This window comes from Salvelinus sp. IW2-2015, linkage group LG35 (genome assembly GCF_002910315.2).
Source record: "Salvelinus sp. IW2-2015 linkage group LG35, ASM291031v2, whole genome shotgun sequence".
NCBI classification, from domain to species: Eukaryota; Metazoa; Chordata; class Actinopteri; order Salmoniformes; family Salmonidae; genus Salvelinus; species Salvelinus sp. IW2-2015.
Window position 1 is genome coordinate 8,730,404 of NC_036874.1, and position 13,065 is coordinate 8,743,468.

At 43.4% G+C, this 13,065-nt stretch overlaps 1 pseudogene; it reads right to left on the reverse strand.

Annotated features, from left to right (window-relative positions):
• Nucleotides 1–10,613, reverse strand: part of LOC111958670 (OTU domain-containing protein 7B-like) — a 33,625-nt pseudogene extending 23,012 nt beyond the window's left edge.
• Nucleotides 10,614–13,065: the final 2,452 nt, after the last annotated feature.

Consider the following 13,065-nt stretch of genomic DNA (forward strand, 5'->3'; position numbering starts at 1 on the left):
ATGAAATGCACAACTTAAGCCTTGAACATTTTCTGAGATGTCAGCCAATTGAACCATGAAAACCACTGACTTGAGTTTATTAGTGAAAAATTGGTTTTCCATAGCAAAACAAGCTTTAGCTCGGTGTCAATGGCACAAACAGCCATTCTGTTACCAAACTTTTCATCTTCTCCAAATACGGTAACGCAACACAGGCGCAAGAGTTTGGGGAAACAAAGGATTGTTACTTGTTTCCCCTTCGAATTAGGCCTGGTCTTTTGGTCATCTTCTATTCATTCATGAACTCAGAGATTCCAGTCTTGATCAAGGCTTGGACACCAGCTGAGGTAAGCGGTGTCACTGATTACAAAGACACTGCTCATGCGCTAACCAAAAGAGAAAGGGGGAGAAAGAAAGAGCCGATGTCAGAGATTCCATGGGATGACCACCCTCTGAGGGGGCATGTTGCTGGAGCCAGGGCTTAGGTGTCCAGTCATCGCCCAAAAATCTGCCCCTTTCACCCTTCCCAGGAAATTTTTCATGGGAAGTTAAGGCCGGGAATTTTACTTAAATTKATCAAAAAAGTTACCTTATAACAGTGAACCTTTTTGTGTGGGATGCACATAGGGCAATTCTAGGTCTTGTAGCATATTTTGGTTAAACTATCCCCAATTTAATGGAATTGCAACCCTCTGCATGCACAGTGCATTCTTCCATTACATGTGCAGTGCACTCTTCCATCACATGTACAGCTGATTCATTAGTGTGCAAGGTCTTGAGAGATGCTATTGAGCCCACACTACTACACTGTCTGAGTCAAGGACTACATGCTTTCTGGTAAATTCTGATTACAATACTGGGTGGGGTGAATATATTTTATATGACATACATGATTTTTTGGTTCACTAGTAAATAGTAGCCTACAGCATAGTGTGTTTAAATCCTTTCTAACTTGTTAACAATTTCTGCTAATTAGTTTTTGCTACCATGTGGGTTTTAGCTTGCTTGAGCCTGCTAACTGAGGAGTGTTAACGCACCTGTTTCCATACGTTTAATTTTACAACATTTATCTTACAAAGGAGGTGTTTAATCTAACTGCTTAACTATTTATCTGTACATGAAATTGTATTTGGGGGTTTTTGTCTTTTTTTCCTAATATTTACAGGAAAATGCCACGGAAAATGCCACATCTGATGTGTGGAAACATTTCATTGCAGCTAATGTAGAAGGAATAGCTGTGTACATTTGCAGATACTGTGCCAAATCATATGTGAAGAATGCAACAAAAGATGCAGAATCATCTGGTCAAGTGCATAAAGTTCCCTCAGCGCTCACAACAAGCAACCTCTGACAAAAGTCCCTCTACTTCTAATCGAGGTGAAAATGATGAATCAGACACCTTATCGATAGCAACAGCTCATAGTCCTCCTGGAATCAGAAGTTTTTTTGACTCAATGGAGGAATAAAGAGAAATGCTGATGAATGTCTTGCTCGAGCTGTGTATGCAACTGGTTCACCTCTGATGGTCACAGGCAATGTGTATTGGAAGAGATTTCTGAATGGAGGGGTGTATGCTGGGCAGAGAACAACCAGACATGCTTTATGTACTAATTTGCTGGATGCAGAGTTCAACAGCTCAAGTGAAGGTCAAGCAAATCATAGAGTACACAGTCTATAATGCAATCATCTCTGGTGGGTGGTTGAATGTTCTTGGGCAAGGAATAATTAACTACATCATCTCCACCCCTCAACCAGTATTCTACAAGAGCAGACACACCGGTCTCTACATTGCAGATGAGCTGAAGACAGTCATCAATGAATTGTGGATCRGAGGCTCTTTCCCTTGTTGCCTCCATCATCCTCCAAATCCCAACATCATCAGCCGCCTCAGAGCACAACTGGTCCTTGTTTGGGAACACACACCAAAGCACGCAACATGCTGACCAATACAAGGGTCGAAAAATTGTGGCCAAAATTGTGGCAAATTTGAGGCTTTTTGAGCCTGACAACGAGCCATCCCCAACAAGGTTGGAAAGTGAAGTGAAGATGAGGCCTCAGTCTGATGTTCAAGAGGTGGACATTGAGGTTTAGGGAGAAGACATGGAAACCTGAGAGTAAGACAAACAAAGCTTTAGTTTCTACACTATCATTTTACAGATGTATGTTGAAAATGTTTTTGGGAGATGTGATGGATCATTCAATATTCCCTTTTGTTGTTCAGTGAAATCATCCCATGTGAAGAGTKAAGTCATTTAATTTGAGTTCAATTCGTAACTAAAAAAAWATATATATATATAGGAAGGATTTAATAATTTGCAATTATATCTATTTATGATAAGGTAAAAGGTTTATGTTTCTGTCTCCATATGATATGGTAAATATATCCAATGCAAAAAACATTACATTTAAATGGTATTAACATTAATTTTCATATATTTCTGTTAATTCCAATAGAAAGTTTCCACCTCTGAATATTCCCCAAAATGTGCAACCTTAACAACATCCCATCCGAAGGAGGCTATAAAACAAAGTGGCATCAAACATTGAATGGCCTAAGGGGATCCCACATGTTGTCTAAGCCTGCTGTAAGCATTCAGTGATGCTTGTTCCCAGTCTTCCCTCACTCCTTAAATACTCAAGCTTCTCATTCCATGTGATAACTAACTGTCAACCCTGTAAGTTGTACTGTGAAAAAAAAGGAGACTTTACATTTGTACAGTTTGTTACCATAGCTAGAAATGCATACAGAATGCCAGCCCCTCATCTGCAAGGTGTCAAAGTTACAACAGACTTTTCACAGCCTAAAAATACCACTCCATAATCATGAACCAAATATAGCACCTCTCAGCGCAAAGTTTTTAAACAGCAGACAACTGAAAGAAAACAGGCGGGAAACAGACCAAAAGTTATGGCGAGCAAACAAGACAGCTAAGCTATGTCTGCAAGTGTCATGGCTCGAGAAGCTTGTCTACAAGAAACACAAAGCGTCCCTGATAGGCTACTGCTCTTTCTCTCTGGTGTATCTGCTCAACTTCAATAGGTAAATGGGTTATGCCACCAGTAAGGTGTGCAGTGTTCTCTGACAGTGTAGGACTAGCTACTGCAGGCTTTTCAGTAGCAACTGACAGTGTAGGCTAACTCCAGTAGGGTACAGAAGTTAGGGGGCCTGGTAGTCAGTCACTCTCATTTTGGCAGACAGAGGCCCGATTTCCTCTTGTTGACATGCACGGCGGCGTGGTAGTAACTGCCAAGTTCAAGCAGTTAAAATGGGCAGAGTAATAGCTTTCCAGAGAAACTGTTTATCAAGTGTCTGAGAGCTGATGTCATGGCTAAGCCAAGCATTTTGTGGCCAAGGTCTCAACGAAGTTTCACTTACCCACAAACTGGTCTTTCTCAAGAGAGGAAAAGGATGTCTCAACACCCCCCCCCCCCCCCCAATTGGTAGTGTGGGTCATGTGCATGGAGTATTTCAGAACAGCCTGTTCTCTCCTCTCCTGCCACCATGCTCCATTGGGCACTTTATTAGAGCTGCCCAGTACCTGGCTTCAGAGGTCACCCTGCCCTGTGCCCAGGGTCTGTCGTTGTAGTCACACCCAGTCATCAACAGTCAAGCGGTGCTAATTAACAGCCACTCATAGCAGACGGCTTCAGATGGGGATGTGGGGTGCCGAGGCAGAAGCCAACAGTACTGACGCCCCTGACATATCCTCCGACCAGTGTTGTGTGCCATGCAGTGCCGTGCTGTGTCATGCCACACCGTGAACAGTGGTGCATATTGTGCCTTGCTGTGCCATGTAGCAATGTAAGAGGGCACACGGGTAGTTCACAGAGAATGGTGGCAGAAAGGGAGTAACAGGACAATTTACGCAGGCATGTTTGATTTGTGTGTGTTTTGTAATGAGACTAGGCCTACACTTTGTGCCCATCTGCTTACATGTCAATGCTCTTCAATGCTGTGGCTAATCAAAATAATAGAGCTTGATTCTGTCAGCTGCAGAGTGCGAGCAGAGCGCTGCTATGCCAATGAAGGACTGCAGCACAGAGATATGCAGCAGAAGTGTTTTCGTTGGACTCAGGGAACAATCTGCCCTGGTTTCAGTATTCCCGGAGCACTGCCAACCTAAACTCAGCACACCGTGGGCGGGAACTCCTCATACAGCACTAGCTGCTTTTTATTGAGGTCTTGTCTTTGTGCAGAAATGCCAGCTTCTGCATCGTCTGCACAGCTAGCCTATTTGGATGAAATTTGCAATCAATATGAAATTAAGCAATAAGACACGAGAGGGTGTGGTATATGCCCAATATACACAGCTACAGGCTGTTCTCAGGAAAGATGCATAGCAGAGTGCCTGGACACAGCCCTTAGCCGTGGTATATTGGCCATATACCACAAAACCCCAAGGTGCCTTACTGCTATTATAAACTGGTTATCAACGCAATTAGAGCAGTAAAACTAAACGCTGTCATACCCGTGGTATACGGTCTGATATACCCCGGCTGTCAGTCAATCAGCATTCAGGCCTCTAACTACCCAGTTTATAAAAGCAACTAAAACCCTATGGACAGTAAAACCTGAGGGCAGTAAGAGGTTTGAATTCAGTCTCATTCATTTGTACCAACATTTGCTTTCCCCAGTAGCTCAATATGCAAAGGCCATCAATGTCTTGTGGATGCCAATGAGACTTCACAAAACAATGAGCTAGGGCTTACATAACTCACATTTAAAAGAAGGGTGGGAGTTAGCTTTTGCAGTAATTTATGCATTACTCCTTCACGCATATCAGACATTTCTTAGAAGCAAACCTGCATCTTTGGCTGCACTGCTCTGTGGAAACAACCATAAGACTAAGCAATAACAGTACACATCCTGACCATGTTACAAAACCTGTAAATTAAGTCTTAAAGTAAAAATCCTATGAAAGATTTATGGTATATATATTTATTTTTTTAAAGAGGCAACAATAGCCTTCTTGTAGAAAAACACTGAAAACAAAAAGGACTATATTTGCAATTGTTTAAAGACCTACCATTATGATCAGAATGGGCAATATTGAACTTGATATCTTGAATGTTAAGTCTCCCAGTGAAATTAGCCTAAATTAATTATGATTAATGCCGAGTTGCGCCTGTGGATCTCAAGTCAGAATACCGTCAGCACAAATTGAATTGCTGTAATAGAATTAGCCTTGCACTCCGAAAACACACATAAAATAACTTGTTTTCAAAATCAGGTAGGCCATCCTATGTATGTGCAAGGCCTACCGAACCTGTATGCAGTCCGTGGCTAGGCTAACGGCAGTGGTTAAACGAGCATTAGCAGCAACGGGCCTGGGTACTAATGCTCATGCGAATCCCCACGTGGTGCTGGCTTGGCAGTCAATGCAGTGACGTGGCTTTACTCGCCCAGGGCGAGAGGCTCCTCTCCTGCAGGGATAGGATTACTGTGGTCCTGGATCTAGAGAGGGGAGGACTGCTGTTGTGTAGTAACGGCATGGTGAGGAGCCAGCAGCCATGTGATCTTACCATGGCTTTCTTCCGGGTAGAGGGCCCAGTCAAGGGGGATTGTGGAGCTTTTTTTTATGTGAGGGCAAAAGCATAGCCTGGGTCTCCATTCACCCCTCTATTAGGCTATACCCATCAACCGTTTGACCCGGTTGGCCGATCTGTAGAGCAATGCAGAGATAATATTGGGAATGCTTCAGAAAAGCAAAAAAAATAAAAAATTCGGGAGCATGTGTCCCATTGTTTTTACATTAGTCGAACTCAATGCATTCAACATCCTACAATCACCCCACAGTGATGCCTTTTTGAAAAGAGTTGGCATAGCAAAGTTGAGTACAAAAACACCAGATAAAATGATCATATAACCAGTCAGAGTATCCCAAAGCATAGGGCACACGCACCCAGTCTCTGGTTGAACACAAAGGAAGTAGGTACTAGGTAGGGCCGGGGTGCAATTGCTGATGCTTGGTTTTGAAGGCCTCGCCACCCTGACACAAACAGCTCTGGTCCCTGGCTGCTGTGTCAAAGGGCTGGCAGGCATCCAGGCACGCAGGGGAGGGTTCGGCTGAACAGGGTTTTATGAGTCGCTGTCTGGGTCAGAGACAAGCTTCCTATTGATCGCTCCTCTGCTGAGGAATCATGGGGATGTTTTTTTCTTCCAAAGCACATCTGGTACAGTCTTGTTTGGACCATGCTGTGTGCTGGCAAACAAGGATGCAGGGGTGCATGGTGGTGGAATTCTAGATGTCATGGTCATAAAGTCTTATGAAAATGTATGGAGTAGACTATATGTGCTGTGTAAAGCAGTAAATTGTGACCACCAGAGAGAATCTGAAGAATAAATCTTTGCCTAGTTAGAGAATTTAGGCTAGCAGGATGTGTCCATTCATGTTAACGTTTACATTACATTTGAGTAATTTAKCAGACACTTATCCAGAGCGACTTAAAGTTAGTGCATTCATCTTAAGGTAGCTAGGTGAGATAACCCCATACAGTATCACAGTCATAGTAAGCAACAAGGCCCAAGCAATCTCGGTTAACCCAGAACTAAAGTCTTGCAGAATTGGTCAGCTGCTCAATTAAGTTCTCCCAACATGCTGAAATGCCCATGCAGGCCACCTCGACCCGGTTATTTTCTTGAGTCCAGGTTAACTTTGGTAACCCAAGGTCTGACCTTCCTGATGAAAGCAATGAAATGCCTCTGTTGGCTGGAACATTAAGCTGGCAACAACTAGGGTTGAAGGGGCGATTCATGCATGCATGGGCCTACTAAAAGCCTAGATATGCATTGCATTTCCTTCCCTGTAGCATTTGGTCATGGTAGGACAAATTACAATCCTTGAACACAGACTAGATAGAGGCAATAAGAGACGCATGGTCATGCAGTTGTCCCACTAACCTGGAGAAGCACTCAACTATTTACTTATTCATCTGACCTTGTTTGTGGGGGTAGAGGGATCCTATGGGGATAGTTTTAATCTACATGGGCCTGGCACTGAAGCTGACACTGGATCCATGAAACACACTCTTATTGAACAGCTGTTTGGGGGAGCCCAGCGAGAGACCACTAAAATTGTATCTCTAGTCTAGGCGTTGCRGCGGCAGCAGGGTTCCACACTGAAATATAACATTCAGTCTCTACTACCACACAGAGACAGTCAAGATGGCTAAAGCCAACCAACACAATGGTAGGCTAAATGGCTCTGTGTGAGAGATAGAGAGGGTTTAGGCTTAACTCATAACTTCACATAGGTAAGGCTTGAGCATGTATAAGCTGTACAGTGACAAACCATTTAGACTAGAGCTTGGAGAGTGCTAGCTAAAGAGAGTGGAAAGAGGGAAAGGATCCTGAAGGACAAATGGATGGACTCCGGGGTTTTTTCTCCACAGAACTGTCCGAATAAGACATGAGTGCTCACAAGGGAACTGCACACAGATCAGTCATGTGTGGACGACTTCACTGTGTGTCACACATAGGCTAAAGGACACCGATAAATTAGCCAAGCACACCCTGAAAACTTCCACAATGCTCAACTGGTGATAAAACCGAAGCGAATTATGACGTCACCAGGTCAATCCCTTGCCTTGATGGATTATGGCGATAATTCTCTCTGTCATCAGTGTCATGTTTCTCCCACCTGTGATTCAGCCAGCCATCCAGTTTGACATAGTGTAGTGTTTATACATCGCAGGGCTTCTATAGAGGCAAAAAACAAACCATTTGAATGTTGGTGGAGAAGCATGAAAAGTTGCAAATTAAGCTATGAACCACAGATTTGCCATGTTTCATTGTCAAGAGTCAAAGGGCTCTACGCAAAACAATTAGTGATCACTGTCAAACAAATGCATCCGAACACCATTTTGTTCTATGTGACGCTGTCATTTTTWAAAGTTTTTTTTGTGTAATGTTGGGGGTTACCCTGGGGGTTGGTGAGGGGCTACACCAATGCCATGATTACTGTATATATGTGATAACCTTTGTATGCTTGCAATGCACAATGATGGAAAAGTACTGGGTAAATGGAGATGTACTGCTTTAGTTCTCAGGCTGAGAATTGTCTGCACCTGCTGATAGTCACCCAGCCTCAAGGCCGAGATAGTAGAGTGAGAAACCACAGTCTAGACATGTTTTTCTCATCTTAGATACTTTGTATCTAATCCAATGCAACAATGTTAAGATATGAATGACGGTAGGGTCTGTGGTCCCCTGTTGACACACAGATCTTTACTATACTATTTGAATCTCTGTCTGCAATTGCATTTTATTACTAAAGAGTTTTATACCAAGGTTCCTGTGTCTGTGTCAGCTATCTGGAAGACTGATTGGTAAAGGAAACTGACATCACCCCATGCAAAGGACCACCCAACAGTAACATATTTGACATTTACTGCTGGATTWAAAAAAAACAGTCATTCACAGTGTCTTAGTTGTACTAGAGAATCTCAATATCACAGAGGAACACTATACAGGCTCCCCAAAAGATGACCTCAGGTGTTCTGTGTGACGCTGTATGGATCAATGCATTCCTTGAAAAAGAGAAGACTTGCGTAACGATGCAAACTTGCACTCACACCCTAGCAGTCTGCTCACTGAGGAACTCTCCTCTTGCCAGTTAGCCCTTCCATTTAGCCTTTCCAGCATCCCCCAGCATTGCCATTGAAATGAGTAGAGGTGGGAGGGATAGATGCATTTCTTCCCCCCACTGCAAAAATAGATCCCTCAGAATTCCACTGTGCTTGTGCGCTCCCTCTGAATTCTACTTGTACTAATATAAAAGGCATTTGCTGCATTTGTCCCTTTTGTTTTCTCTCTCCCTCCTCAAGTGGTAGGCTCGATCGACTAATGCTTTAATGCAAATGGTCACAACTTGAATGACACCACAATCACATGGTCTTGAGTGAAAATTTCCTGCCAAATCACAGATATCATAACAAATCCCCAAATTATGCTTCATCTGGCAATGATGTTATAATGCATAGTGTACTTGTAGTGGGAGCAAGACAAGCATGGGTTCAGGTTCAAGTGCATATAAACAGCAGTCAGAAAGCTGCAGGGAAGGTAGAGTTGATAAGGGTTAGTCTTCCTCATCTTCTAACAATGTGCCTTCTTTACATAATGAAAAAGTGAGAAGAACCTGTAGGCCTAAGCAGTGAAGAGCCTGTCTCTCTGTCCTACTTTTATGTTGCAGGTTGTCTGCCTATACTAGACTACAAGCAAACAAAATGAATTGTAAATAAAGAGCTGAATAATCAAAGTCAAAATGTAATGATACCCTTTCATTGTAGTGGTGTTGGCGCATAGTTTACATAATGACGAGAGGTCTTTAAATAAACACACTGTGGAGCTGTCAAAGCCTATGTCACTGGTTTCAATCATCCAGGGAAGAATATTAGTGACCTAAGAGTGTCATTGAAATGTATTATCAATGTTTTACAGTTAACTAAGCAATAGCCTAAATACAGGCAAGTATTAAACTCTCTGGGGTAAATAACTATAAAGCAGGAGTCCCTTGCATTGATATAACATTTGATACTCTCTGCATGTCTATGCGTTTACTTTAAACGTTAATTATAGCAAGCAACAGGGCTACGACTTGCTGAATATTTCACCAACAATTGACTGACAGAGGCCTCCCGTTTGAAGTTGCTCATTCCTCAAATGGATTCATAGGCCTAACGTTAGATGGGGAGAGGATGATACAAGGAGAGAGTAGAATGGCTAACTAGTCAGCTAACTCAACATACCGTTAGTTAGTCCAATAATGTAACGTTACTAAAGGATCTGACTGATGTGTGTATATTGTCTATGAATGGGCTAAGCGTTATTTAGCTAACTAAGCATAGTACATTTTCGTCCTATCCTTTTCTGGCTAACTAGGCAGATGGGCAAGAGAGGGAACTAGCCAGTTAGCTAATGTTAGCAAAGTTATCCTGGACGTAGTTAACTAACGTTAGCTAGCAAGGCACAGTAACCGAAGCGACATTGTTAACGTGACTTGAATTAAATTGGAAGCTAACGTTATAGCTAGCTATCCCGTTAATAAGTTACGGTAACAAGTTTGTAGCTAAATTAGTTAGCTAGCTAGGCTGACTAGCTAACATCAGTTAGGTAACTTAGTTAACTAGTTGGTAAATCGAACCCGCTATGTTTCATGTTTAGCCGTCTAGGAGTCTCCCACTTAAAACGTACCATTCCAACTCATTAAAAAAAGGTTCATACAAAGCCAGCTACGGGTCGTCCTGTCCAAAATGTTTCCAGCTAGCTATAATGTTACAAGCTAAAGTCGCTAGCTAGCAGTTGAGTGTCCCTTGTCTGCTTACCTTGAGCGGTCTCGCAGACATTTCTTTCATCGTCCCATAATGGTCCTCCCTCTTGACAAATACTGTGAAAACCTCCACCTTTATTAGACCAATTGTTCCTGACTTTGAGCTAATCCAGAGGTTGCAGTCTAATGTAAATCCAAAACAGGACTCAACGACAAAGTAGTTTCTTACTTACAACAACAACAATGTCAACCAAGGCGCTTCTGAGTCGGGCCAGCTGAGGTAGCCAAATTATGTCGCCTGCCAATCGCAAAACAGACTGAAGTTGACTGCCAATCCAAAACACCAATGACCACACGATACTATTTGACTGAAATGTCCCAGTGTAGCTAACGTCAACTGGAAACGGTGGAGGGGGGGGGGACTTCATACGCCGATTGGCTGCAGAGAAATGAGAGGTAGGCAATCGTTTCAAGTCTAGGGACGGGGCGGGAACTGTTCCTTCGATGAGGTCATCTGGGTGATTTAGCTAACGTGCAAACTTGTGCCTTCAGAACGTATTCATACTCCTTAACCTATTCCACATTTTGTTGTGTTACAGCATGAATTCAAAACGGATGACATTTTTATTTTTCTCACCCATATACACACAATACCCAATAATGACAAAGTGAAAAACTGTTTTTAGAAATGTTTGCAAATGTATTGAAAATGAAATACATTAATATCTAATTTACATAAGTATTCACACCCCTTTTCTATGACATTCCAAATTGAGCTCAGGTGCATCTAATTACCTTTGATTGTCCTTGAGATATCACTACAACTTGATTGGAGTCTACCTGTAGCCAATTCAATTGTTTGGACATGATTTAGAAAGAAACACCCCTGTCTATATAAGGTCTCACAGTTGACAGTGAATGTCAGAAGATTTTGAGACAAGACAAGGGTTTCCACCGGGCTCCGAGTCGAGATGACCTGTAAGATGGTGGACAGGAAAGAAAGGAGGAAAGTGGAACATATTATGAGTAAATATGGAGCGGGGGATTTCACAAGCCTTCTGGAAAATATGATGAAGGAGAAGATGGCGGGTGGAGAAGAAAAAAAGGAGAAAGGTTTAACATGTTTTGAGTGAATATGGAATAGAGGATCACACAGAACTTTTGGAAGAGCTAAAGAAGGAAATTGAACGTGACAAGAGTGAGGATTAATTCAATGTGGTGGCAGGTGCAGTGGTGACCATTGAAAAGGAACTGAGTGTAGAGGGAAGCGATGTTGTGAGGAAGGTTGCCATCAAGTGGAAAAAGAGGGATATGTGCTCTGGTAGGTCAAAGATGGAACCTGACAAGAGTGAGGGTGGAGCACCTGCGGTGAGGACCGCCAAGTTAATTCCTCGTCCCGATGATGACAGGGATGGTTCTGTCCCAGTGGGAGTGAGATTTGTGGAGAGAATGGATCCTTGTATTCTATCTGATCCATATGTGGTGTCAGGTTGGGTGGAGAAGAGGTTGGTGAAAGTAACTCGAAGTGGACTTTATTATGTTTCTTCTGTCCAGAAGGAGCGGGCGCCCTGGACTACGGTACCAGGGACAATAACTGTGACTTGCTTTGCTCTTCAGAGCATGGCACCGTTGAAAGGAGTGATAACGTGGGTAGCATTAAGTGTTGAGGAAGATCAGCTTTAATGGAAGATTCCTAGTGTCTGTGACGCCCGTCGTTTGGTGTGACGCCCGTCGTTTGGTGTGACGCCCGTCGCTTGGTGCGACGCAGACCCGGTGGAGAGCATGGTGAAACAGAAGACGTTGTCTGACCTGCTGAGTTTTGAGGCAGAGTCTTTGCCTTAAAAGGTCAAGTTAGGATGTGTTAGTTAGGATGTGTTAGTTATCTCGTGAGAGCTTTTATTCCAAAAATAGTAGTGTTTTAGGTGACAAGCTTATGGTCATGTTGCAGCAGTGTATAGGAGGGAGATTCCTAGATGTAAGGAGTGTGCAGTAGGTAATGAGATAAAGGAATGTGAAGTATCGGTGGAGAAAGTAACGTGTGTAAGCTGTGGGGGTGCCCATGGGGCTGGTGAGAGAAAGATAGGTTGGAGGTTGGCCAGGGTAGAGTAGTTGTGTGTGTGGTGGTGTGTGGTGTGTGTGTGTTTGTGTGTGTGTGTGTGTGTGTGTGTGTGTGTGTTGTGTGTGTGTGTGTGTGTGCGTGTGTGGGCGCTGAAGCAGCGAAAACAGTGGTAGAGGAAGATGGGTACAGGGTGAGGGATCCTGAAAGGATTCCTGGAGTATGCAGAGACCAATAGAGAGGGCTGTGAATAATATGTGCTTCAGTAAGGTGGGTTTTTAGCATTCATAGCCATGGTTGTCAACTGTACTGCATAAATGGAACGTAAGTCACAGAAATGGAGGTTGTGTGGTGGCAGCTGCAGAGAAGTACTTGGGATAACAACTCTCCCTCAACTTGATCAGAAAAGGAGTGATTGTGGACTCCTGGAAAAGGAGGACCGAGCACGCCCCATTCTCATCGGGGGGGCTGCAGTGGAGCAGGTTGAGAGCTCAAGTTCCTTGCTGTCCACATCACCAACAAACTAGAATGGTCCAAACACACCAAGACAGTTGTAAAGAGGGCACAACAAGCCTATTCCCCCTCAGGAAACTAAAAGATTGTCATGGGTCCTCAGATCGTCAAAAGGTTCTACAGCTGCAACATCGAGCGTATCCTGACTGGTTGCATCACTGCCTGGTACGGCAACTGTCACTCCGACCGCAAGTCACTACAGAGGGTAGTGCGTATGGCCTAGTACATCACTGGGCTAAGATTCTGCCA